Raw genomic sequence first — 27,802 nt, 5'->3', positions numbered from 1 at the left:
GTGTGTGTGTTTGGAGCAGCTGATCTGTAAGCCCGATGCCTCTTCTCTTGAATGTTGACAGTGGAACAGAAGCGGAAACGGTGTTTGGGTAGAACCTGCCCAAGTGAAGCAAGGAGACAGATGCAGAAGGGGAATCGCGCAAGCCTGATGCAAAGCCACTCAGGAAGTTAATCCACTTTGAATTGCAATGGAAGAGCCGTGTCAGGCGCACGCCCATCACCTTTGACAGGTTGACACTGAGTGGCAGTTCTCCCAGCTGCAGAGTAACAGAGACAGGGATGGAGGGAAGAAAAACATATATTAGGGGGCCTGCTGGCAGGTGGGAGGAAAAAGAAGGGGAGGCAGTTACTATTGTTGTTGTTGTTGTTTTCTATTGTGCAATTCCATTTTGGGTAGGCCTAGCATGGTGTAGAAATGGAGTAAGAAATACAATTTCCAGGTAAGAAAAAGAAAAGGTACCGCTAATTTTATCTTACAGGTTGTCTCCGGCTTACAAACATTTGTTCAGCAGTTGTGTAGCAAAGTTACAACACTGCTGAAAAAGATGAATTGAGACTAGCCGATTAGGGGTGACATGATAGCAGTATTCCAGTATTTGAGGGGCTGTCACAAAGAAGAGTGGGGTGTGTGTGTCAAATTATTTTCCAAAGCACTAGAAGGCAAGACAAGAAACAATGGATGGAAACTAACCAAAGAGAGAAGCAACCTGGAACTGAGGCGTATCTTCCTAACAGTGAAGACAATTAACCAGTGGAACAGCTGGCCACCAGAAATCGTGGGCGCTCCATCAGTCACTTATCTGAAATGGCATAGGTCAGGGGTCTCCAACCTTGGCAACTTGAAGACTTGTGGACTTCAACTCCCAGAATTCCTCAGGCAGTAAAGCTGGCTGAGGAATTCTGGGAGTTGGAGTCCACAAGTCTTCAAGTTGCCAAGGTTGGAGACCTCTTGGTATGGGTTGTCCTGCTTGAGCAGGAGGCTGGACTAGGACCTCCGAGGTCCCTTCCAGCTCATTCTACTCTATTGGAGTTTTTAAAACACAGTCCTCACTTACGACTGTTGCAGGATCTCCGTGGTCACGTGATCAAAATTCGGACGTATATGTTTACGATGGTTGCCAAAGGTCATGTGATCGCCATTTGTAGCCTTCCCTGCTGGCTTCTGACAAAGCAAAGTCAACAGGGAAGCTGGATTCGCTTAATGCCCACATGCTTCACTTAACAACTGCAATGATCCACTTGAGATGGAAAAAGGTCCCCTCGGGTGTGCATTTGCTTTCATTTGGGGCTGCCAAACAGCCAATTGATCAGAGGTTAAAAAAAAGGCTCAGAAACGGAGAATTGGAAGGGAACTGAGAGGTCATTTAGTCAACCCTCTGTTCAATGGAGGATTCACTACATCCTACAAAGGAGAATCTTTGTAGCTCAGGGTTGAAATGAGGGGGCCGTGTTGCTCTCCAAGCATGGCTGCTTTCTTGCAGACGTTTCATTAACCAAACTAGGTAACATTATCAGTGCTAGTGAGGCCTGTTCAGGACTAGCACGGATGATGTTATTGTTGTGACTCAGGCCCAAGTGGGTAGTAATAAACATAGTCCGTGGAAAAACAAACTTTATTCGAACAGCTGGGAATTACTTCATTCCCAGCGTCGTTCAACTCAAAGTAAAACAAATGCCTCCCAACACAAATTCCTCAGTTATCTCACAAACCTTAGTCCAATTAGGCAAACTGCCAAAGGCCCTTCCTGGCAAACGTCCAGAAGCCACAAAAACAAAGATGTATACGAAGCAGAGGACAAAGCAGAAGATGCAGCTACAACGTTGTTTTCCGGCAAAGCTGAAACACCGTTGCTGGTCTGTTTTAAGCCTTATGGGAGGGGCCAATCATCTCTTCGCCCTACTCCTGAGTTGTCCTCTCTGCTTGAGCTGCTCTTGCCTTCTGGCAGCTCTTCTCATGCGTGCATTAGGAACAGGCTCCTCCTGTTCCTCTGCCTCTTTACAGTCAGCCTCTGGAGGCTCTGGAGTCCGCACCTCACTTCCCGATGGCCCTGGCCTCACCTCAGCCTCATCGCTGTCCGACTCCGTTGCCAGCTCCGCAGGCTGCTGACGGACCACAACAGTTATCTTGTTTGGGTAATGAAACGTCTTCAAGAGAACCACCAAGCTCAGAGAGCAGCAAGGACCCCTCACTACATCCCCTTCAATCGAGGACAATCCAGCCCCCGTTTTAAAAACCATTCCACACAAGAATCTATAGTATTACACTGATTTTTTTCAGTGCCCTTGTAACTTCACACAGTCGCTAAACGAAAGTTGTAAGTCGAAGAAGAGTCAAAAGTTGTAAGATGTGGAGACTCTGGAAAGAGTGCAGAGAAGAGCAACAAAGATGAGTAGGGGGCTGGAGGCTAAAACGTAAGGTGACCAATCGTCCTCCTCTAGGGAGGACAGTCCTTCTTTTGTAAGTTCTGTCCTCTCTCGAAAAGAGTCCTCCTACATGTCCTCCTTTTCAATATTTGAAGACTAATCTGTAAATCTCCGTATTTGATCGACGCCGATCCGATCTGTTGCATGTATTGTGACATGTTTGTATTTGACATGATGATTCGTTAAGGCTCGGTTCAGTGCATCGAGACGCGATTATGAGATGCATGTGCTCTGCACAGGAGAATTGTTTTGAGAAAGTGCGCCGCGCACAAGTGGCTTTTTTATTTCTTACCGAAACACAACACGGCACACACAAATGCATTAGACTCACTTCTTTCTCAGTGAATATTCAATCATACACAGGTGAGCACAATAATTCACGTTTTATTAATTCATTATCTATTTAATAATTTCCAAATAGGTATAATTTTATTTACAAGTTTATTTATTCAATGGAAAAGTACACTGAGAGCATATGCACCAAGACAAATTCCTTGTGTGTCCAATCACACTTGGCCAATAAAATTCTATTCTATTCTATTCTATTCTATTCTAATTAATAGGCACGTAAGCATAATTACAGTATAAAATGTTATTGTTACAAATGATTTTTATTATGCATTTATCGTATTATAGTGTATTCTGTATTATTGTTGCAATGAATAAAATGTTTCTTTTATTTATGATATTTTTTTTCTTCAATTTATTTGTGTCCTCCTTCTCATTGTAAAAAAGTTGGTCAACTTATAAAATATGAAGAACGGTTGCAGGAATTGGGTATGTCTGATTTAGCGAAAAGAAGGATCAGGGGTACCATGATAGCAGTGTCCCAATATTTGAGGGGCTGCCACAAAAAAGAGGGGTTCAATCTATTCTCTAAAGCACCTGAAGGCAGGCCAAGAAGCAATGGATGGAAACTAATCAAGGAAAGAACCTAGAACTAAGGAGAAATTTCCTGACAGTTAGAACAATCAGTCAGTGGAATAACCTGCCTCCAGAAATTGTGAACGCTCCAACACTGGAAGCTTTTAAGAAGAGATTAGATAACCATTTGTCTGAAATGCTATAGAGTTTCCTGCCTGAGCAGGGGGTTGGATTAGAAGACCTCCAAGGTCCCTTCCAACTCTGTTATTCTATTATTCTGCTTCAGGTAACAGCAAGCCGCTGTTTATCTGTGGATAGCAGAAATAAAGTTCATCTCAAATCAGTTTCAGCTTCGGGCAACTTGACAAAGACTGCTATTTTCTGGCAAAAGTACGGAAAAACTTTTGTCTTTGTGTCCTGCAAACTTTTATTTTATTTTTAATTTTCCAGTCGAGCTGGTTGAATTAGAAATGTCTCGGGATGGGTGTGTGTGTGTGTGTGTGTGTGTGTGTGTGTGTGTGTGTAAGAGAGATTCCTTATCCCAGCAGGGGGCAGTGTTGCCCCAACAGATTGCACAGTTTCAAAAAAAAAAAAGACACTGGAAATGATGAAATCAGGAAAAGCTACCAAATTAGTCAGTCGGGCTGTTTGCAGAAAAGGCGATGAATTCAAATACAAACCTGCACACATCTTGCAATTTCTAGTCCAGGGTTCTTTTTTCTTGGCAATTTGCCAGGGGTCAACTTGCTCAGGACTTATTTCTGCTTATCACAGCCCCATCAGGCAAATGCCAAAACTCCCTTTAAACTCCAAATGTTGGTTTCATCCCATTGCCAGCAATTTCTCATTGTTTCAATTCACTTTCTCTTTTCAGTGGTATTTGTCAGGAAATGCTTGTAAAATCCCCATTCCGGGTCAGATTTATCAACTACTGCCTAGCTGTCTCTTCAATCTTCATACAGGCTTCCTATCTCCTTCTTCATGTTTCTAATCCTCAGGGGTGACAGCCCGGCCTGATTTTAATGTAGCACTCTACAGGTAGGTCTCAGCTTATGACCGCAACGGAGCCCAAAGGTTCATCCGGTTTTAGAACTTTTCTTAACAAATATGGCAAGAAACTGCAGTTGTTCAGTTAGTAACCTGGTTGTTAAATGAATTTGGCTTCCCCATTGGCTCCCCATTGACTTTGCTGGTCAGAAGGTTCCAAACGGGACTATGAATAGAATAGAATAGAATTTTATTGGCCAAGTGTGATTGGACACACAAGGAATTTGTCTTGGTGCCTATGCTCTCAGTGTACATAAAAGAAAAATACCTTCATCAAGGTACAACATTTACAACACAATTGATGGTCAATATATCAATATAAATCATAAGGATTGCCAGCAACAAAGTTACAGTCATAAGTGGAAAGAGATTGGTGATGGGAACTATGAAACGATTAATAGTAGTGCAGATTCAGTAAATAGTCTGACAGTGTTGAGGGAATTATTTGTTTAGCAGAGTGATGGCCTTCGGGAAAAAACTGTTCTTGTGTCTAGTTGTTCTGGTGTGCAGTGCTCTATAGCGTCGTTTTGAGGGTAGGAGTTGAAACAGTTTATGTCCTGGATGTGAGGGATCTGTAAATATTTTCACGGCCCTCTTCTTGATTCGTGCAGTATACAGGTCCTCAATGGAAGGCAGGTTGGTAGCAATTATTTTTTCTGCAGTTCTAATTATCCTCTGAAGTCTGTGTCTGTCTTGTTGGGTTGCAGAACCGAACCAGACAGTTATAGAGGTGCAAATGACAGACTCAATAATTCCTCTGTAGAACTGAATCAGCAGCTCCTTGGGCAATATGAGCTTACTGATTTGGCGCAGAAAGAACATTCTTTGTTGTCCTTTTTTGATGATGTTTTTGATGTTAGCTGTCCACTTTAGATCTTGCGATATGATAGAATATGATAGATATGAATCACTCGTCAAGCACTGAAATGTAAATCCCATGAGCATAGGGGTGCTGCAATGGTCATAATTGTGAAAAATGGTCATAAATCACTTTTTCAGTGTCATTATAACTTCTAAATTAACCGTTGTAAGTCAAGGACTATCTGTATAAGGGATAGTGTCACCACTTTACCACTAGGGGGCAGCATCACAGGGAAAACTAATTGGTTGAGGCAGCCCTGTTAGGCTAGATTGGTCAGGAGAAGAGAGGCGGGACTAAGCCAAGTTCTGTAAAACTCTGAAACCACACTCAAATTAAGAAAAGATTAGTAAATTTTTCGTTAGGGAAAAAAAAAAATCTGGCATTTTAGGGAGTTGCTTGTTCCGAGCCTGCAAGTCCTTTTCTGAAAAGAACCCTCTCTGAATTAGTCTATCATTTTAATTCCACCTTTTATTTCTACTCAGGGTTTTAATAACGAATTATGTATACAATCTATTAGATATGTATATTAAGAAAGGATATATCTAGAAACAGCGTTTCTCAAACTTGGCAGTTTTAAGATCTGTGGACATCAACTTCCAGAATGCCCCCAGCCAGCAAGGAAAAAGGTGGTAAAATTGTATGCAACTCACAATGACAGCATCACTTAGCAATGGACATTCCAGTCAGAGCTGAAGAAGCTTCTTGGATGAGACGCGAAAGGTCTTCAAAGAAAAACAAGGAAGTCCAGTTGCCTCATGAAAAAGAACCTTTAGGTCTGGAGACTCAACCTGTATACTGCACGAATCAAGAAGAGGGCCGTGAAAATATTTGCAGATCCCTCGCATCCTGGACATAAACTGTTTCAACTCCTACCCTCAAAACGACGCTATAGAGCACTGCACACCAGAACAACTAGACACAAGAACAGTTTTTTCCCGAAGGCCATCACTCTGCTAAACAAATAATTCCATCAACACTGTCAGACTATTTACTGAATCTGCACTACTATTAATCGTTTCATAGTTCCCATCACCAATCTCTTTCCATTTATGACTGTATGACTATAACTTGTTGCTGGCAATCCTTATGATTTATATTGATATATTGACCATCAATTGTGTTGTAAATGTTGTACCTTGATGAACGTATCTTTTCTTTTATGTACACTGAGAGCATATGCACCAAGACAAATTCCTTGTGTGTCCAATCACACTTGGCCAATAAAATTCTATTCTATTCTATTCTATAAGTTGAACACTGAACGAACTAGGTATGTCTAGTCTAATAAAGAGAAAAACTAGAGGTGACATGATGGCAGTCTTCCAAAATTGTGGGGGGGAGCTGTCAGAGAGAAGTGTGTGTGGGGGGTGTCAACCTATTCTCCAAACCACCAGAGGGCAAGACATGAAGGAACGGATGGAAACTTATCAAGGAGAGAAGCAACCTAGAACTTATGAAAAATTTCCTGCCAGTGAGAACAATTAATCAGTGGAACAGCTTGCCTCTCGAAATTGTGAATGCTCCAACACTGGATGTTTTTAAGAGACTGGAGAGCCATTTGTCTAAAATGGTATAGGGCCTCCTGCTGGAACAAGAGGTTGGACTAGAACAAAATGGTATAGGGCCTCTGTGGCTCAGACTGGTAAGACAGTCTGTTATTAACAGCAGCTGCTTGCAATTACTGCAGGTTCAAGCCCCACCAGGCCCAAGGTTGACTCAGCCTTCCATCCTTCATAAGGTAGGTAAAATGAGGACCCAGATTGTTGGGGGCAATAAGTTGACTTTGTATATAATATACAAATGGATGAAGACTATTGCTTGACATAGTGTAAGCCGCCCTGAGTCTTCAGAGAAGGGCGGGATATAAATGCAAATAAAAAAACAAAAAAACAAAACAGGGGTCTCCAACCTTGGCAATTTTAAGACTTGTGGACTTCAACTCCCAGAATTCTTCAGCCAGCGTAAGACTTGTGGACTTCAACTCCCAGAATTCCTCAGCCAGTTTAAGACTTGTAGACTTCAAGTCCCAGAATTCCTTAGCCAGTTTAAGACTTGTGGACTTCAAGTCCCAGAATTCCTCAGCCAGTTTAAGACTTGTGGACTTCAACTCCCAGAATTCCTCAGCCAGTTTAAGACTTGTGGACTTCAACTCCTAGACCTCTGGGAGTTGAGGTCCACAAGTCTTAAAGTTGCCAAGGTTGTAGAACCCTGGACTAGAAGACTTCCAAGGTCATTCCAACTCTGTCATTCTGTCATATTCTGTAATTCGATGAATTGACGACAATGTGAAGTCACAGCTGCCAGTTCTATAGCTGGTGTTGGCCTTCATTTGCACTGAAAGTTTATTCCAAAAACCTAGAATGTTGTCATGTATTGGTTTAGTATTTGTGGGGATCCAAGCGAAGTCACCTTTTGCAACTGACAGATGGAAATTTTGACAATGTGCAGATTTTCCAAATGCCATCCAAGGATTTTTGGTATGGCACCCACTGTGTGCCAATAATCACTGGGAGCCCCATGGCAGGTTTATGCCATAATTGGATTCTTCTTCATTCTTGGAAGATATTCACGTTCAGATGTGATATTTTGTGATCTCCTCCAATTTTTTGTCTTCTATTCTCCTGTCCCCTAGTACTTGCACATCCATTAGCCACACTTCCTCCATTTCAACCACATATGAGCCATGTATCAATCTGTATTTGGAAATACCATAATACTTTAACCTGCTCATTTTCAGTCACTTTTTAAATGATAGGTTCCCACCAAATTTTCATTTATTTATTTATTATTTAAATTTCTATACCACCCTTCTCCCAAAGGACTCAGGGCGGTTTACAGCCAGAATAAAACAATTGATACAAAAATTAAAACCAATTTAAAAAGTGAAAATTCAAAGTTGGCTGGACACTATACAACCAATAAAAACCACATTTAAAAACCATTAGGCCAGTCCTGTGCGATGGAACAGAAGTGTTTTCAGCTCGCGTCGAAAGGTCCGGAGATCAGGGAGTTGGCGGATACCTGGTGGTAGCTCGTTCCAGAGGGTTGGTGCCCCCACAGAAAAGGCCCTCCCCCTGGGGGTCGCCAGCCGACATTGTCTGGCTGACGGCACCCTGAGGAGACCCTCCCTATAGGAGTGCACTGGTCGATGGGAGGCCGCCGGTAGCAGCAGGTATGATATGATAATATTGATTAATGAATCATTTTGGTGACTTTGTTACGTCATTGTACATACAAGTAGTCCTTGACTTACAACAGTTCATTTAGCGATGATTCAAAGTCACTAAACAAAGTAAGTTATTGTTGTGGTCCGTCAGCAGCCTACGAAGCTTGTAACGCAGTCGGATAGCGATGAGGCTGAGGTGAGGCCAGGGCCATCGGGAAATGAAGTGTGGACTCCAGAGCCTCCAGAGGCTGACAGTAGTGAGGCAGAGGAACAGGAGGAGCCTGTTCCTAATGCACGCATGAAAAGAACTGCCAGAAGGCAAGAGCAGCTCAAGCAAAAAGGATAATTCGGGAGTAGGGCCAAGAGATGATTGGTCCCTCCCATAAGGCTTAAAACAGACCAGCAACGGCGTTTGAGTTTTGCCGGAAAACAATGTAGCTGCGTCTTCTGCTTCATCTTCTGCTTCGTCTACGTCTTGCATTTATTTTTTGTGACTTGTGAACGTTTGCCAAGAAAGGCCTTTGGCAGTTTCCCTAATTGGACCAACGTTTGCGATAGGACTGAGGAATTTGTGTTGGGAGGCATTTGTTTTAATTTGAGTTGAACGACGCTGGGAATGAAGTAATTCTCAGCTGTTCGAATAAAGTTTGTTTTTTCACAGACTGAGTTTCCTTCTACCTGCTTGGGCCTGGGTCACGACAGTTACGAGCATTTTTCACACTATCGTTGAAGTATCCCCCATTGTCACGTGATCAAAATTCAGACGCTTGGCAACCGATTCATATTTATGACCGTTGCAGTGTTCGGGGGGGGGGAGTCACGTGATCAGACAGTAACGTGACAAGATAATGGGGAAGCCAGATTCACTTAACAACCATGTTAGTAATTTACCAACTGCAGTGATTCACTTAACAGCTGTGGCAAGAAAAGTCATAAAATGGGGCCAAACTCACTTAAATGTTTCACTTAGCAACAGAAATTTTCAGCTCAATTGGGGTCGTAAGTTGAGGACTACCTCTAATATATTTGTGCAATCTTCGTGCACAAGTCGAGTATACGATCGGCTGTTTCTTCTGCCTCTTGGCCCAATCTCCAATTTGAATCATTTCATGGTTTTTCAGTTGTGCCCTTAACTGCATTAGTTGGAAGAGGTTGCTTTCGCACAGCCAAAATTAAGCCTTCAGTTTCTTTTTCTTTAATGTTCTGATTGTAAGCCATTGCCAGGTTTTATTTTTTAAGCCTGTTCCCCTGGATCTTTAGTAGAAATTGACCATGTAATAATGCTTTTACTGACAAAGAAATAAAGGGAGACTAGTAGAGATCTATTTCAAGCTATTTAGTTCTCATCAGCTAGCCATATCCTTCTGGAATTTGAACCCAGGCTGCTTATGGTACATATTAGATAGATGTATTATCATCTAAGCCACGGACTCTCCTCACTTTGTTGGCTATACCAGGGGAAAGACCGGTCTATCAGGGCAACCTGGTCTATTTGTTTTCCTTGACCAACGCATGCGCAAGATGGCGGCTTACTGAAACGCCGGATCATCGGCTGGTGGATCCCTGGCTGATGGCGATGGTTTGCGGTCGCCTATGCCGCTGGCTCCCCTCGGCCCGGTGAATAGTACATCTCAGCAATCGCGGGTGAGGTCTTTGGACCTCTTTGAACCCGCGGTTGCTGCGCTGAAACGGAGGAACCGGAGGCAGGCGGATGAAGTTGGCGGCCCTGCGGAGGTGCGTGGGCGGCTGGCCGACCCTCAGCTGTTCTCAGCTGTTTGGCGGTGAGCGGCATGGGTTTCTAGCGCCGCTACCGCTTCCATCAGGCGACACCCACCCTGGACTAAGCCGCATGGACTCGGCTCCCCCGCTCTTGTTGTCATCTCCCTGTTGGTTACAGGGTGAGCGGTGGGAGGCGAACGGCCATGTGGAGGTGTGGGGGGGGCGGATGCCACCGCCTGACGCCTTGTGTGGCTCAGCTTTTTGGCCCTCCCTTCTCCAAAACGTCATTTCCATGGGCGGTGGAGGCTTGGCGGACTGGTGAAGGCGGCCTTGTGGAGATGGGGGGAGGGGGCTGCATGTTTTTCAGCTGAGATGGCGCTTATTCAGCTGCGCCTTGTTTGCACCCCTGGACTCCGCCTCCTTGGGCTTCTGGTTTCCAGCTTGTTAGATCATCTCTCCCACTGTGGATGGGGGCAAGTGATGGACATGATGACCATGTTGAGGCGTGGGGCAGGAAGGTGTATTCTTCAGCTGATACTGTGGCTAACCTCTACCCCACCCGGACCTCCTTCCTGGACTGCTGGAACATCTCTCCCGCAGACGGCATACTCCGGTCCAGCGGAACATCTACCTGGTGGATGGGCTGAGACGGTTTACGATCTTTTGTCTGCTAATCCATCAGGATATAAATGGACTTTACATCTTTTTAGGACGGACTGCCTGTCTCTTTTTTCCATCTTTTTTCCATCCGTTACCGGACTCCAGAATGACATCCCAGTATAACATCTCGGCTGCCAAATGGGACATAGTCAGCTGATGGTTGATTCTATGCGTTATTCGCAACAGGGACTCTTGCGCCTGCAGTGCCCCCGCCTCGCAGGAATGGCCCACCACACTATCGAGGGCCGGCCTCTATGACGGGTCTTGGGACCCACAGAGGTGGCATGCTAAAAAGAAGGGTTTATGGGGTTTTTTAGAAAGGGAATTTTTAAGGGGTGGGAGGGTAAGGGCGGGTAATGGGGGTAACCCGTCGGGTAGGGGGCCAGTTCCTGCACATGCTCGCGGCGGGTTTTCTTTATTAGGTCCAGAGGTTATGGGGGGAGAGTGTGTTCCTATCTGTGAGGGTGGTTCTATTGACACGGTAAGTGGGAGAGGCAGATATGGCGGAAGCGAGGGGTCATATCAAGTTCCGGGAGCGCGTGCTCGATGTTTGAAAGCGATCACGCGCTCCGACCCCTTGGACTTCACCCGTTTCCCGGATGGTCAGGATCCTCAGAGCTTGGGCCTCCGGCTGATGTTGTGCAATGCTCGGTCCGTGGTGAATAAAGCCCCCCTCGTTTGTGACCTTATACAGGGGGGTTCCGCGGACCTTATGGGCATTACGGAGACCTGGTTGGGCACTGAAGGGGGCGTGCCCCTGGTTGAGTTGTGCCCGCCGGGTTTCCGTGCATTCCATCAGCCGAGGGCCCAGGGTAGGGTGGGGGTGGCGGTTGTGATTAGAGAGTCTAGAGCCGAGGAGACCACTGTACCTCAGATTGCAGGGTGCGAATCCCTCTTTGTGAGATGGGGTCATAGGTGTCAGATGGGTATGCTGATCACGTACCTGGCTCCTTGCTGCGTGACAGCTGCCCTGCCCGAGCTCCTGGAGGTGCTGGCTGGGGTGGCAGTTGAGACCCCCAGACTTTTAGTCATGGGGGACTTTAACTTGCCATCGTCCGGCTCGTCATCGACGGCAGCTCGGGAGTTCATGGCTTCCATGACGGCCTTGGACATGACCCAAGTAGTTGATGGCCCTACTCACATTGGGGGTGGCACCCTGGACCTGGATTTTCTCTCTGGTCAGTGGTTGGGAGATCTGGACTTAAAGGAATTAGTCATTGAACCTTTGTCATGGTCAGATCACTCTCTTCTTCGCCTGGACTTTCTGACCGCCATTCACCACCGCAGGGAGACGGAGCCGACACGTTGGTTCCGTCCCAGGCGCCTGATGGACCCGGATGGGTTCGGACGGAGCTTGGGCCATTTCCTGAGGGTCTGGCTCACGGCTCGACTGAGGAACTTGTTGCGGCCTGGGAACAGGCTGGCGGGGCCTTGGACCGTGTCGTGCCTTTGCGGCCTCTGACCCGGCGCAGGTCCCAACCGGCTCCTTGGTTCTCCGAGGAGCTGAGAGGATGAAGCGCGGAGAAGGCGCCTGGAGAGTCTTTGGAGGTCTGGCCGTTCGGAAGCTGATCGGACACTAGTGAAGTCCTATACTAGGACTTACCTAGTGGCATTGAGGAAGCGGCGTAGCTCGCCTCCTCCCTCATTGCATCGGCAGATAACCGCCCAGCCGCCCTGTTTGGGTGACTCGCTCCCTCTTACACCAGGGGCGGGATGACCCGTTGCAGGGACGTGCTGAGAGTTTAACGGTTATCTATCGATAAAATCGTTCAGCTTCGGGATGGTCTGGACCAAGATTGCAGTGATACTGGGCGAGATGCGTGAGGCGGTCTTGGTGACATTGTGTGGGATGAGTTTGACCCTGTGGCTCCGAGGACATGGACAGGTTGTTGGGTAGGTTGAATGCCACCACGTGTTTACTGGACCCGTGCCCTCTTGGCTGGTGCTGGCCACTCGAGAGGTGACACGAGGCTGGCTCAGGCGATTCGACCGCTTCTTTGGTGGAGGTGTCTTCCGGCCGCCTTGAAAGAGGCGGTGGTGAGGCCCCTCCTTAAGAAGCCGTCCTTGGACCCGGCTGTTTTAGGTAATTATCGTCCGGTCTCCAACCTTCGCTTCACGGCGAAGGTTGTAGAGAGTATGGTGGCATATCAATTTCCCTTGCACCTGGATGAAACTGTCTATCTAGACCCGTTCCAGTCCGGTTTTCGGCCCGGTTACAGCACGGAGCGGCTTTGGTGCGGTTGGTGGATGATCTCTGGAGGGCCAGGGACAGGGGTTGCTCCTCTGCCCTGGTCCTATTAGACCTCTCAGCGGCTTTCGATACCATCGACCATGGTATCCTGCTGCGCCGGTTGGAGGGATTGGGAGTGGGAGGCACCGTTTATCGGTGGTTCTCCTCCTATCTCTCCGACCGGTCGCAGTCGGTGTTGACGGGGGGGCAGAGGTCGGCCCGGGCGCCTCACTTGTGGGGTGCCGCAGGAGATGCTCCTTCTTCTGCAGTTTGTGGGGGCATGGAGCCAGGACTTGGGCCGGAAGGCATACATTCCTCAGTGTTGGGGAGCAGGTAAGAAGGCCCCGGCTGCTCTGAGGGCGGGCAAGACACAACAGTAAGTTATTGTTGTGGTCCGTCAGCAGCCTACGAAGCTGGCAACGGAGTCGGAGAGCGATGAGGCTGAGGTGAGGCCAGGGCCATCGGGAAGTGAAGTGCGGACTCCAGAGCCTCCAGAGACTGATAGTAGTGAGGCAGAGGAACAGGAGGAGCCTGTTCCTAATGCACGCATGAAAAGAACTGCCAGAAGGCAAGAGCAGCTCAAGCAAAAAGGATAATTCGGGAGTAGGGCCAAGAGATGATTGGTCCCTCCCATAAGGCTTAAAACAGACCAGCAACGGCGTTTGAGTTTTGCCGGAAAACAATGTAGCTGCGTCTTCTGCTTCATCTTCTGCTTCGTCTACGTCTTGCATTTATTTTTTGTGACTTGTGAACGTTTGCCAAGAAAGGCCTTTGGCAGTTTCCCTAATTGGACCAAGGTTTGCGATAGGACTGAGGAATTTGTGTTGGGAGGAACTTGCTTTAATTTGAGTTGAACGACGCTGGGAATGAAGTAATTCTCAGCTGTTCGAATAAAGTTTGTTTTTTCACAGACTGAGTTTCCTTCTACCTGCTTGGGCCTGGGTCACGACAGTTACGAGCATTTTTCACACTATCGTTGAAGTATCCCCCATTGTCACGTGATCAAAATTCAGACGCTTGGCAACCGATTCATATTTATGACCGTTGCAGTGTTGAAGTCACGTGATCAGACAGTAACGTGACAAGATAATGGGGAAGCCAGATTCACTTAACAACCATGTTAGTAATTTACCAACTGCAGTGATTCACTTAACAGCTGTGGCAAGAAAAGTCATAAAATGGGGCCAAACTCACTTAAATGTTTCACTTAGCAACAGAAATTTTCAGCTCAATTGGGGTCGTAAGTTGAGGACTACCTCTAATATATTTGTGCAATCTTCGTGCACAAGTCGAGTATACGATCGGCTGTTTCTTCTGCCTCTTGGCCCAATCTCCAATTTGAATCATTTCATGGTTTTTCAGTTGTGCCCTTAACTGCATTAGTTGGAAGAGGTTGCTTTCGCACAGCCAAAATTAAGCCTTCAGTTTCTTTTTCTTTAATGTTCTGATTGTAAGCCATTGCCAGGTTTTATTTTTTAAGCCTGTTCCCCTGGATCTTTAGTAGAAATTGACCATGTAATAATGCTTTTACTGACAAAGAAATAAAGGGAGACTAGTAGAGATCTATTTCAAGCTATTTAGTTCTCATCAGCTAGCCATATCCTTCTGGAATTTGAACCCAGGCTGCTTATGGTACATATTAGATAGATGTATTATCATCTAAGCCACGGACTCTCCTCACTTTGTTGGCTATACCAGGGGAAAGACCGGTCTATCAGGGCAACCTGGTCTATTTAACACAAAAATAGTTTATTGTAAAAGTGATTGCCTGCAAAGCCCCCTGGATTGGGGCTGAAAGGCAAAAGCGGAAGCAGTATGCTCTATCCAGTGGTGGGATTCAACTGGTTCGCACCACTTCGGCTGAACCGGTTGTTAAATTGCTGGCTGGCCTCACCCCACTCCGCCACTACCTATTGGCCTCGCACGCCTTGGCTGGTGTTGTGACCCAGGCCCAAGTAGGTAGTACAAAACTCAGTCAATGTAAAAACAAACAAACTTTATTCAAACAGCTGGGAATTACTTCATTCTCAGCGTAGTCCAACTAAATTAAAGCAAATTCCTCCCAACACAAATTTCTCAGTCCTATCACCCAACCTTGGTCCAATTAGGCAAACTGCCAAAGGCCTTTCTTGGCAAAAAGTTCAGAAGACACCGATACAAAACAAATGCAACAAGACAAAGCTATCAACGTTGTTTTCCGGCAAAGAGCCCAAATGCCGTTGTTGGTCTTTTAAGCCTTATGGGAGGGCCAATCATCTCTTGGCCCTACTCCCAAGTCGTCCTCTCTGCTTGAGCTGCTCTTGCCTTCTGGCTGCTCTTCTCATGCGTGCATTAGGAACAGGCTCCTCCTGTTCCTCTGCCTCACTACTGTCAGTCTCTGAAGGCTCTGGAGTCCACACCTCACTCCCCGATGGTCCTGGCCCCATCTCTGCCTCCGATGCAGAGTCTTTATTCAGGCCTTCCCCAGCCTCCAGGACTGGCCCATGCTCTTCCTCAACCTCATTGGTGTCTGACTCCGTTGCCAGCTCCACAGGCTGCTGGCGGACCACAACAGCTGGTGTCTTAGAGTCACACCACCTCCATCCCATAATTGGGTAGACCAAGATGCCGTGATAGACCAGTCCCACTGGAGAAAAAATAATTCTGATTTTTAACTTACTACTGTGCTTGTTCTTGGCTTTTTATTTTTTTATTTTTTACATAATCAGCCAATGCACACTTTTATTTATTTATTTATTTTATTTATTTATTTCGATTTTTATACCGCCCTTCTCCCGAAGAACTTTTCTTTTCTTCTTCGATGGTTTGACTTTAAAGTAACTTTCTGCCTCCATTTCTGCAGGGCAATATAATTTCTCAATATCACTACAGGGATATAAAGCATAGTGAACGGTCATCAATTCTCTTGTTTTTCGGTCCAAACGGTCCAATTCAGCTTTACTACAATTATGATTGGTTGCACAGTCAGCCAGATGTTTAGACTGGATTTGGTATTTTTATCCACCTACGGAGTCCTTCTCTGGGATAGACAAGGTTTGTTGCTTGATGGCGTTAATGGCATTGCCAAGGTGGCACAGTTTATTTATTATTTAAATTTGTATACCGCCCTTCTCCCGAAGGACTCAGGGAGTGGTTAGAATGCAGTATTACAGGCTAATGTCAGCGTTCCAGAAAGTCCCCAGCTAACACTGCCCACAGCCAGAAGTTCGATCCTTACTGGCTCAAAGTTGACTCAGCCTTCCACCCTTTCTTGAGATGGGTAAAATAAGGACCCAGATTGTTGGGGGCAAAAGGCCGACTCTAAACTGCTTACAGAGGGCTGTAAAGCACTGTGAAGCGGTAGATAAGTCTATTGCTATTTAAGCTGTTCCAAGCAATGCCGCCTTTTGCAGTTGAGTGGCGGGGATTTTGTTAACGCCGATGGCATTAATAAAGTGATGTTCCAGATGTTTTGGGATTGCACCCAAGGCTCCTATTACTATTAAGATTATCTTTGCTCCTTTTTTTTCGTTGTTGTTCTATCCCTTTGCACAGATTGAAGTGTTATAGGAAAGCAGAATACATTCAGCAGTCTCAAAATACTCCAGAAATATCTCACAGCAATAACTCACAGCATTTCTATCCAGTGAAGTCCTTGGTTTCTGGCATGGCTTCGCCTGGTGCTGATCCACGCACTGGAGGTTGGGGATCCCCGGGGTGGGCTTCAAAAATTTTAGCAAGGGATTCTCTGTCCGGTTCCTGGGTGGGCGTGGCCATGGTGGGCGTGGCCTAGTCGGCCTCCTGTACCAGGGCAGGGGAGGGGGAGCGATTTGCCCTCCCTGGGGTCCAAGGGCTTTTCTGGAGCCTTCAGGAGGGCAAAAACAGCATCCCCAGGTTCCGGAGGTCCTCTGGAACTTCCCAAACTTCTGGGAGGCCCATTTTTCACCCACCCTGAACTTCCGTGTGTTCCCTGCACTTACCTGCATCCAAAACAGGCCGCGTGGGGACTCCTGGGAGGGGCAGGGTGGGGTGGGCAGGGCCACCAAGGGGTAGGAGTTGGGGATTCTCTGAACTGCACAGAATCTTAGCTAGAGGTTCTCCTGCGAAACCCCAGCAGCCCACCCAGTGTTGGGTTTCAAATTTTTTTACTCCCGGTTCTGTGGGTGTGGCTTGGTGGGCACGGCAGGGGAAGGATACCGTAAAATCTCCATTCCCACCCCACTCCAGGGGAAGGTTACTGCAAAATCCCCATTTCCTCCCGATCAGCTGGGACTCGGGAGGCAGAGAACAGATGGCGGCAGGGTTAGTCAAGAGGAGGTATTTACCAGTTCTCTGAACTACTCAAAATTTCCGCTACCGGTTCTCCAGAACTGGTTAGAACTTGCTGAAACCCACCTCTGAGCCCACCCCTGGGGACCCCTGACATATAGGATTCTTCCCCCCCCCCCACAAGAGGCAATATCACCTTCAAAATTTGTGGAGAGTCAGGCGCAAATTGTTGCCTTTTATTTCAGCCGCAAAAGGCCTGGGCAAATGCTTAAAACCTGAAGACCTGGATCTGCTCTTGGTTTTTAGAAGCTTCTGTGCTCCTATTCCTGAGTTTTGGCACTCTTATCATCCCATCTTCGTCTTGTAGCATCCATCAGATTTTGCCTGTTTATCTTGTTCTCGCCTTTCAAGCTTGTTTTCTGCTATCCTCTCGGCCTGCCGGTGGCCACTCGGCTCCTGAGCTGTGCCAGCTCTCCCCGTGTCTTCCTTCCATGCATACGGGCCCCACACGTCCCTCTGGCCCTCTCCTTTGACCTGACCTATATCACCTCCCGCCAATTGACTCTTTTCTCTTTGGGGGCAGGTTTTGACCACAGCCCTTCCTTCCTGACCTCTCGTGACCCCGCCACGCTCTGAACGCAGAGCTTCTCCAAGCCGGGGCTGCCGGGCTGCCAATCTTCCTTTAAAACTATACAATTGCAGACTTTTCTTTTTTGTTTTGTATCTTTGCAAAAAAAACAACGGAGAGAAACTAATCAAGGAGAGAAGCAACCTAGAACTAAGAAGAAATTTCCTAACAATGAGAACAATTAATCAGCGGAACAGAAGTTGCCTTCAGAATTTGTGGGCGCTCCCAACACTGGAGGTTTTTAAGAAGAGACTGGACGGCCATTTGTCTGAAATGGCATATAGGGTCTTCTACTTGAGCAGAGGGCTGGACTAGAAGACCTTCAAAGTTCCTTCCAACTCTGTCATTCTAAGTTCTGGGAAACACTTAGCATTTTAAAAGCAGCTGTGGTCTTCCTCCTAAGCACATTTTGTGCTGGGGTACGTCCAGGGATTGGCTTCAAAAATTTTGGCAAGGGGTTCTCTGCCCAGTTGCTGGGTGGGTGTGGCCATGGTGGGCGTGGCCTAGACGGCCTCCTGCACCATGGCAGGGGGGGGCATTTTTGCCCTCCCTGGGCTCCGGAGGCTTTCCTCGAGACTCTGGGAGGGCAAAAAACAGCCTCCCCAGGCTCTGGAGCCCGGAAATGGGCCCATTTCTGGCTTTCCCGAACTTCCAGTAGGCCCGTTTTTCGCCCTCCCCGAGCCTCCGCGTGCCCCCTGCACTTACCTGCATGCAAAACGGGCCGCGTGAGGACTCCTGGGAGGGGTGGGGTGGGTGGGGCCAGCCAGGAGTGGGATTTAGGGCTTCTCCGAACTGCACAGAATCTTAGCTCGAGGTTCTCCCGAACCCCCAACAGCCCCACCCTGGGTACGTCTCTATCTTGAGCCCCGATAGTAATATTCCAATATTTGAGGGGCTGCCATAAAGAAAAAGGAGTCAAGCCATTCTCCAAAGCACCTGAAGGTAAAACTAGAAGCAACGGATGGGGACTAACTTTGGACCAAGCTTGTCTTACAAATCGTGTTAATTGGGCCTTGTTAATAAGCCAAGTTTAAACAAACCGTAGATGGGTGCCAACTTCAACACGCCTGTTTCATGTTATTTATTAACTTACGTGTTTATCCTGTTTTTAATTACCGTTAGGGCGCCCCGTTTATTGACCGAATCGAGTAAAATAAAAACCCTTAAACTTCTCCTTTTAAAAAGGCAGTATCGATAATTGCAGGACCACACGGCTGAAGGATTTTTCTCCTCCCGGTGCAGGTGTGAAGACGGTTCTTGGAGCTGCTCGGTTTAATTCCTCCTCCCTGCCTCTTTCCTCCTCCCAATAATTTTGATTTCTCTGTTTTGTGTTTTGTGTGTGTGTGTGTGGAACTGCCTTTTTTTATTTTTTATTTTAACAAGCCTTTCACCTTGATAAAAAAAAATAAATTCTTTCTTGTTTAAAGCAAAGCTGTTGGGTTGCGCCTGCGTGCATGTGTGTGTGTGTGTGTGTGTGTGTGTGTGTGTACAGCCAGATTGATTGAAGCCAGGACAGAAAAAGTGTAAATTACGCCTCTAAGCAACCAATCCACAATCCTTACCCCCCCTCCTTGACCCCCCTGGGGTGCAAGAGATTGGAGATCTCAGAATCTGGCATAATTAAGGTGTGTGTGTGTGTGTGTGTGTGTGTGTGTGTATGTGTGTTGGGGGGGAGAGACAGAGGCGTTGTTACAAAGGAAGAAAATTGGGGAGGGATCAGGGAAAGGCAGTACAGAGGTCGAGGAGAAAAGAACAATGCAAAAAAAAATGTGGGTTTTTTTTATTATTATTATTATTATTATTTTCCTCATTGAAAATGAGGACTCATTATCGGAGATGGAGATGAGAAGGTTTCCACCGCGCCTGGAAGCACTTCGGTTTGAAAACAACCACGATGCATTTTCCAAGAGAGGCGGCTCAAAAGCGCTTTGTCCTCTTTGGCGGGCAAATACAGATAGTCCTCAACGTACGACCGCGGCCGAGCCGAAAAATTCACGTTGCTCGGTGAGACGTGGGTTAAGTCAGGGGGTTTTTTTTTTTGACCCACTTTACGACTTCCCTCGCCACGGTTGTTAAGTGAAAGCACTGCGGTTCTTAAATGAGTACCGCGGTCGTTCCGTTGAACCTGGCTTCCCCGTTGGCTTGGCTCCTGGGAAGGTTGCCGAAGGGGGACCACAGGACGCTGCAACCGTCATAAATGTGAGTCAGGGGCCGAGCATCCGAATGTAAATCACGTGACCACTGGGAGGCTGCACTGCAGGGATGAAATGTAAAATCTGTTACTACTTGTTCTGTGGGCGTGGCTTGGTGCGTGGGGAGGGTAATGTGACTGGGTGGGCGTGGCCAACTTTTTTTTTTTTTTTTTACTTTAAGCCTGGGATGATCAGGCAACTCAGCTGGGATCGCCAGAGGGAAAAAAAGCTTTGAAAGGGTTCTGACGATCCCAGCTGAGTTGCCTGATCGCCAGAACCCTTTAAAAGCATTTTTGTAGAAAAAATGCATTGAAAGGGTTCTGACGATCCCAGCTGAGCCGTGCGATCATCAGAGGCTTTTTTTTTTAACTTTTAAAAGCATTTTTTCGGCCGAAGAAAAAAATACTTTTAAAAGTAATAAAAAAAACCCACCTCTGATGATCACGTGGCTCAGCTGGGCATGGGGTGGGGTGGGGTGGCAGGGATTTTTGCTACTGGTTCTCTGAACCATCCGCCGCCATCCCTACCGGATCGGACGATCCGGTCCGAACCGGGAGCATTTCACCCCTGCTGCACTGTATGACTAACTTAACAACGGCAGTGATTCACTTAATGGTGGCAAGGTTGTAAAATGGGGGGAAATTCTCTGAACCAATGTCGTAAGTCAAGGACTAGCCGTAAATGCCAGTTTTCAGCAGAACTGTTGCAAAAAACGTGTTCACACGACCGCAGGATGCTGCATACGGTTGTAAATACTGCAATGTTGATGAGGGCCTGGCGATCGGTCAAGTAATCACCTGGTCATTGGAACTTTGGATCTGGGTTGTAAGTCCTCTTCTTGGGGGGGGGGTTGGTCGTAACTTGGAATGGTCACTAAGTGACCGGTTGTAAGGCGAGGACAACCTGTGGGAACATTTAGAAACAGAAAAGGAGTGTTCTGTCCCCCCTCGCCTCCGTCCGAGCGATGGCTTAATTAGCCGGCACTATCAGCTCTGGTAGCAAAATAGCGAGCGTTTGCCAAGTGTCTCTGTTATCTCCCTCGACGCCGGTGAGTCACCCAGGAACAAACAGTACTTCAGCTCTTAGTTAAGCAGTTGATTTTGCCTGCTACGAAGAGGCATAGCAGCACTCGCTGGTTTTATATCCTGTGGGGTGTGGCTCCATGACTCAGCACTTCCTAGACCTGCCCCACCCGCTTCTGTTGTTCCCGCCTCTCCTGCCTACGAAACCTAGGGTCCAGCCAGGCCTGATTGCCATCAGCTGGGTCTGGAGGCGTGGCCTGGGGGGAAAAGTCAGGGGATGGAGGCCTCGTTATCTCCTCCACCTGGCCTGCCTCTGGCTCCTGGAGCTGAGCCACGGAAGCCAGTGCTCCAGAGGTAAGTCCTGATGGCTCTTCCCCCTCACTTTCCAAGTCACTTTCTGGCAGGGGGCCCGGCTCGGGGTATGTGTGTGCAGACACAACAAGGAGTTTTGCAGAAGCTCTGAATGCTTGCCTCTATCCTGGTCTGAAGAAATAAGTTAAGTGTCTGGTTGTGCTGAGTAAGCAATGCTCACCTCCCATGTGAGGGCGGTATAAAAATCAAATAAATAAATAAATAAATAAAATGTCTGTGCTTTTCCTTCTCCCCTCCCAGCTTCGTTTCCGTTCCAAAATTTTAAGACAAGGGAGGCAGATCTGCCACACGGGCAGGCAACGACAGCCTGGCATCCCCCTTCTCCTGCCTCTTCTTCCGTGGCAGAGGTGGCTGCGTAAAATACCAGCCTTGGCAGCTTGGCTTGATAAATGAAAACGAATACAACTGACCAACAAGCCGGCAGGTTTATGATCGGTTTGCTGGTGGGGTGGGGGAGCAATTTTTGCTGACGGCAGCTGGAGGGAGCGAGACAGATTTGACCTGGATGGATCTTTGGTGGTGGGGGGAACGTAGAACAGAGGGGGAACCTAGCAACTTGTATGATAAGACACAATGAGGTGTGTGTGTGTGATTAGGAATCAAGGGAGCCGCTTCCAGGGAATATAGGTGCCACCAATCATCCTGGGGGAGCCAGATTGCTAAACACCCGCCAGGGTTTTCAAATTTAAAAAAGGGAACAAAATTTGAAGAGAAAGCAGAATGTCATTGAAAGGACTCTCCTTGTTAAATCACGACAGTAAGGCTAATTCCAGCAGGATTTTGTGCACCTGTTTGCAAGATGCTTGCAATGAGCACTCTGGAGTTGCGTGTTGGCCGAAAAGTAAAAGAAACGAAAAGCTGGTTTGTTCATTTCCTTCCACATGTCAGAAATTCAAAGCTGTGTCCATACGAGACCACTTTATAATGCCTTGGTAAGGCCACACTTGGAATACTGCATCCCGTTTTGGTCGCCACGATGTAAAAAAAGACTCTAGAAAGAGTGCAGAGAAGAGCAACGAAGATGATTAGGGGACAGGAGACTAAAACATATGAAGAACGGTTGCAGGAACTGAGTATGTCTAGTTTAATGAAAAGAAGGATGAGGGGAGACATGATAGCAGTGTTCCAATATCTCAGGGGCTGCCACAAAGAAGAGGGAGTCAAGCTATTCTCCAAAGCACCTGAGGGAAGAACAAGAAGCAATGGGTGGAAACTAATCAAGGAGAGAAGCAACTTAGAACTAAGGAGAAATTTCCTGACACTTAGAATAATTAATCAGTGGAACGACTTGCCTCCAGAAGTTGTAAATCCTCCAACACTGGAGGTTTTTAAGAAAAGATTGGACAACCATTTGTCTGAACTGGTACAGGGTTTCCTGCCTAAGAAGGGGGTTGAACTAGAAGACCTCCATGGTCCCTTCCAACTCTGTTATTCTAGATTCTAGATTCGAGACAGAAAGCCTGATCCTGAATGAACAGGACAGAGTTGCCCAGAACAGCTAGGGACTGATGCAATACATTCTATGAAGTTGTAAAATGCTCTTGTTCACACAACAGTCAACCGAATCCCAACCTAAAAACACCATTAAGTCAGATGCTACGGGTGTACAGGTAATCCTCGACTTACAACCATCCATTTAGTGACTGTTCAAAGTTACAACAACCCTGCACTTACCACTGTGGCAGCATCCCCAGGGTCATGTGATCAAAATTCGGACACTTGGCAACTAGCATGTATTTATGATGGTTGCAGGCAGCATCCCAGGGGTCATCTGTGACTTTCCCAGATGGCTTCCGACCAGCAAAGTTGGGATTTGTTTAGCAACCATGAGACTCATTGAACTGCATTGATTCATTTAAAAAAAAGGTTGTAAAATCAGATGAGATTCACTTAACAACCACCTTGCTTAGCAGTGGAAATTCTGATCCCAATTGCGATCGTCAGGTGAGGATTATCTGTAAAACATAAATAGAAAAATGCACACAGGTTTAAAATCATTAGAGCCAGTTCGGTGTAGTGGTGAAGGTGCTGGATTAGAAACTAGGAGGCAGTGAGTTCTAGTCCTGCCTTAAGCATGAAAGTCGTCTAGGTGACTTTGGCCAATCACAAGACTAGGTAAGATCTACCATCTAGCCCAGGGGTCTCCAAACTTGGCAATTTTAAGCCTGGTGGACTTCAATTCCCAGAACTTCGCTTGCTGAGGAACTCTGGGAGTTGAAGTCCACAAGTCTTGAAAGTTGCCAAGGTTGGAGACCCCGATTAAGACAACACCCTCTCTATGGCTTACAACCAGCTTTTCAGAGACAAAAATCCAGGGAAAACTTCCTTTAGGTTGATGGAAAAATTTGGAAGCAGAGTGGACCCATGGAAAGCTACAAAGAACCAACACTGGATGGAACCAACCATGGAGCTGTCACCTGGTTCTGACGAAAGCTGGGAAGTATGGAGGTTGTTGGATAGACTGCGCACAAGACCCGCTCTGAACACATAGGGCTATCCGGCGCCTTCTGCTCTTTGTGATTGTGGTGACATGCAGGTAACAACACACTTGTATACCTGCCCTTTGTGTCCCAATCACTGTACAATTGAGGACCTCACGGCCACGTGACAGAATGCAATTACCGTATTTTTTGGAGTATAAGATCCACCGGAGTGTAAGATGCATCTTAGTTTTTGGGGAGAAAAATAAGAAATATGCTGACTGGCGGGTGGATCGGCCTTCCGGAATACCCCTAATCAGCTGTTCCCAGAGGTGAATTTTAGCAACAGGTTCTTTGGTTGTGAGCTCTGTGCCTTGCTTTTTTTTTTTTTTTGCTTTTTTAACTCCATTTCAGAAAAAAACTTTTTCTGCCTCTGAAAGCCTCTGAAACAGAGCTTCAGACAAAAAGCCTCTGAAGCTCTGTTTGGGGGCTTCTTTTCTGAAGCTCTGTTTAGGGGCTTTTTTTTTGTGCTTTTTTTTTGAAGCTCTGTTTGGGGCTTTTTTTCTGAAGCTCTGTTTGGGAACTTCTTTTCCAAAGCTTCATTTCTGATGCTTTTTTCAGTCTCTGAAACCTCCATTTGAGAAGCTGGGTGGGACTACATTTGGAGTATAAGATGCATCCAGATTTTTACCCTCTTTTTCGGGGGGAAAAGGTGCATCTTATACTCTGAAAAATACGGTAACGTCGCTAGGTTTAGGGCAAGATCTATTTAATTTGTACATATTTTAATCTTGTATTTTATATTCTAAATTCTATGCCACAGTGTGCATTACTTTAACTGTGATGCTTCTGACACGAATAACCCAACCAACCAGGAGACTGTGAATTCTAGTGCTACCTTAGGCATGAAAGACAACTGAGTGACTTTGGATCAGTCACTCTCAGCCCAATTCACTCTTAGGCTCGTTGTTTTAGGGAAAATAGGAGAAAGGCGTATTAGATTTATTTACTGCTTTGAGTTACTTATAAAAAAGCAGGATAAAAATCGAATACAATTAATAAGAATGTCGCTAAAAAAACACATCTGGCTTTGGACTGAACTTTTTCTCAGTCTTTGCAATTGTAACAGAAGTTGGTTAATTCTTTAAAAATATAATCACTGCTCTACAGATTTTCAGTGGGAGAGATGGCTGTGAATGGCTGCAATTACAGGTTGTCTTCTCTTAAGGACATTAATCGGGACTGGAATTTACATCACTAAGTGATGCAGTTGCTAAGTACAACATGGGCCACTCAGCAACAGCAGATCCGGCAGTCTTAGGCTTCTGTCGTTAAGTGAATCCTGTGACATTAAACACAATGTCACAGGTAGACAAATGTGGCTTTCTGCCAGTTTCTACACTGACTTTGTTGGAAGCTGGGAAACGGTGATTATGAGGACCTGTCATAATTACCACTTGTTACGTGATAACGTAACATTTGAATGGTTGCTGAATGCGGACTATCAAGAAGTTCACTTTCTTAGGGCTGTGTTTGCGCTCTCTGTCCCTCCAACTTGGAGACCAGCGGATGAATGAGAAATTCTCTTGTCTTGCTGCCAATTTTGCATCCGCTTTTGATCGGCACGATATAACAAAAGATGGTGAGACTCGATAGAAAGAATGAAGAAAAGATCAACAAAGATGATTAGGAGACTGAAGGCAAAAACAAATGAAGAATGTTTGCAGAAATTGGTTATGTCTAGTCTAACAAAGAAGGAGGAGGGCTAGGAGTGACGCAATGTTCCAATATTTGAGTGGCTTTCACAGATAGGAGCGAGTGGTATTCAGGTGATTCATACTGGTTCAGGCAAACCGGTGGCAGAGATTGCAATGGGCCTGTCCACCCACCCAGGCTCTACGCCGGCCTATTTAGGGATGTTTTTGAGGCAGGGCGCATGCGCGGAAGGCATGTGTTGTAACTCTGGTTCCCGAGCCTGTCCTCATGGAGGAAGATGACTCTGAAAGTGATGGGGAGGAGCTGGCAAGGCCTCTCTCTCCAGGACCCTCCTTTCTGGCAATGCCTCAGGTTCCAGCTGAAGGCCAGGAGGAAGGCATGTCGGAGCACCCACTAATAGGGAGTGATGAAGATCAATCTTGGATTGATCCCAGGCAGCATTGGAGGGAGAGGCGTGCGCAGCAAAGGAAGAGGTGTGGAAGGGACAGAGATTGCTGAGTCACTGAGCCATGCCCCACAGGAGATAAAAGTGGGTGGGGTTGCTCTGCAGGCTCTGTGACGGACAAAAACTGCACATCATGAACTTCGGATATTTCTCGGACTTAAGGCTATTCTGACTATTCTTGGAACTCTTGGTTGCCCCAGCAATGGACTGCAGCTACGCTGACTCCTGGAGGTGATAAGAAACTTGGCAGGCATTTGGAGAGTAGCTGCCAGAACTTTTATCTGCCAAAGGAAACCAGGTCGGCTAGTAAGAATAAATTACTGGCAGTCGTCATTCGTTCGGGTGTTTTTCCTGGGTGAGGTGGGGGGACAGAATATCGTGCAAGTGAGCAAAGGGTATGCACGGAAGGCAGGGCACATGTGCAGGAGGTGCACACGCATGAAGCGAGCACGCGCACGCACAACAAATCGGTGGTAAGTGTATTGGAAACCGACTGCTGGGGTCAAACCTATTCTCCAAAGCACCTGAGGGCAGGACAAGAAGTAGCGGATGGAAACTAAACCAGGAGAGGAGCAACCTAGAACTAAGGAGAAATTTCCTGACAGTGTCAGAACAATCAATCAGTGGAATGGCTTCCCTCAAGAAGCTGTGGGTGCTAAATCACTGGAGGTTTTTAAGAAGAGATTGGGCAGCCATTTGTCCAAAATGGTATAGAGTATCCTTGACTAGAAGATGTCTAAGGTCTTTTCTAACTTTTTTCTAAAAGAAGGACTAGGGGAGACATGATAGCTGTGTTCCAATATCTCAGGGGTTGCCACAAAGAAGATGGAATCAAGTTATTCTCCAAAGCACCTGAGGGTAGAACAAGAAGCAATGGGTGGAAACTGATCAAAGAAAGAAGCAACTTAGAACTAAGGAGAAATTTCCTGACAGTTAGAACAATTAATAAGTGGAACGACTTGCCTGCAGAAGTTGTGAATGCTCCAACACTGGAAATTTTTAAGAAAATGTTGGATAACCATCTGACTGAGATGGTGTAGGGTTCCTGCCTAGGCAGGGGGTTGGACTAGAAGGCCTCCAAGGTCCCTTCCAACTCTGTTGTTATGTTATGTTATGTTATGTTAACTCTGTATTTCTTTAATTCTGTTATTCAGCTTTTGTCTCTTTTTCCAGGGTCCCTGATCTTCCTCCCAGCGAACGGCCAACAAAAGGAGACCCATCTAACCTCCCTTAAAGGCTCGCTCCGATCATTTAGCAAGGAAGAAAAGAGGAAAAGTGCATCACAGAAACCTGAACCGTGTTTAAAGGAAGGCTGGCCGTTTTATCCCTTTTCAAAAGGCTGCCTTCTCTCAAGGATAATTTGTGGGTATCTGCACTGAAGAAAGATCACCTTGCAAATGAAGCATGGCTGGCTGGGGAATTCTGGGAGTTGAAGTCCAAAGCTGCTGAGGTTGAGAAACACGGTATCTAAATAAAGAGAGGACATTCTTGGTTCTACCTGAATTAACGACTTTTCCATTCTCTTGAAAACAAGCCTGTTTCTAAACCCGAAGCGGTTTCAGATCTTCTTTCAGGCGACTCAAGGAAATAAAGGAAATGAGCTGTTTTGAATCAGCAGGTCAATATTTTGTGACCACCATTTGCAACCTTCCCAGCTGGTTTCCAACAAGCGAAGTCAATGGGGGAAGCCGGATTCACTTAACATCCACATGATTCACTCAGTGACTGTAGCGAGGCTCACCTGTAATTAGACTGAAAAAAGCCCCCCAAGATAAATAAGAAAGAACA

The sequence above is a fragment of the Ahaetulla prasina genome, chromosome 1 (genome assembly GCF_028640845.1).
Source record: "Ahaetulla prasina isolate Xishuangbanna chromosome 1, ASM2864084v1, whole genome shotgun sequence".
Classification (NCBI taxonomy): Eukaryota; Metazoa; Chordata; class Lepidosauria; order Squamata; family Colubridae; genus Ahaetulla; species Ahaetulla prasina.
This window is presented reverse-complemented; position numbering follows the sequence as displayed.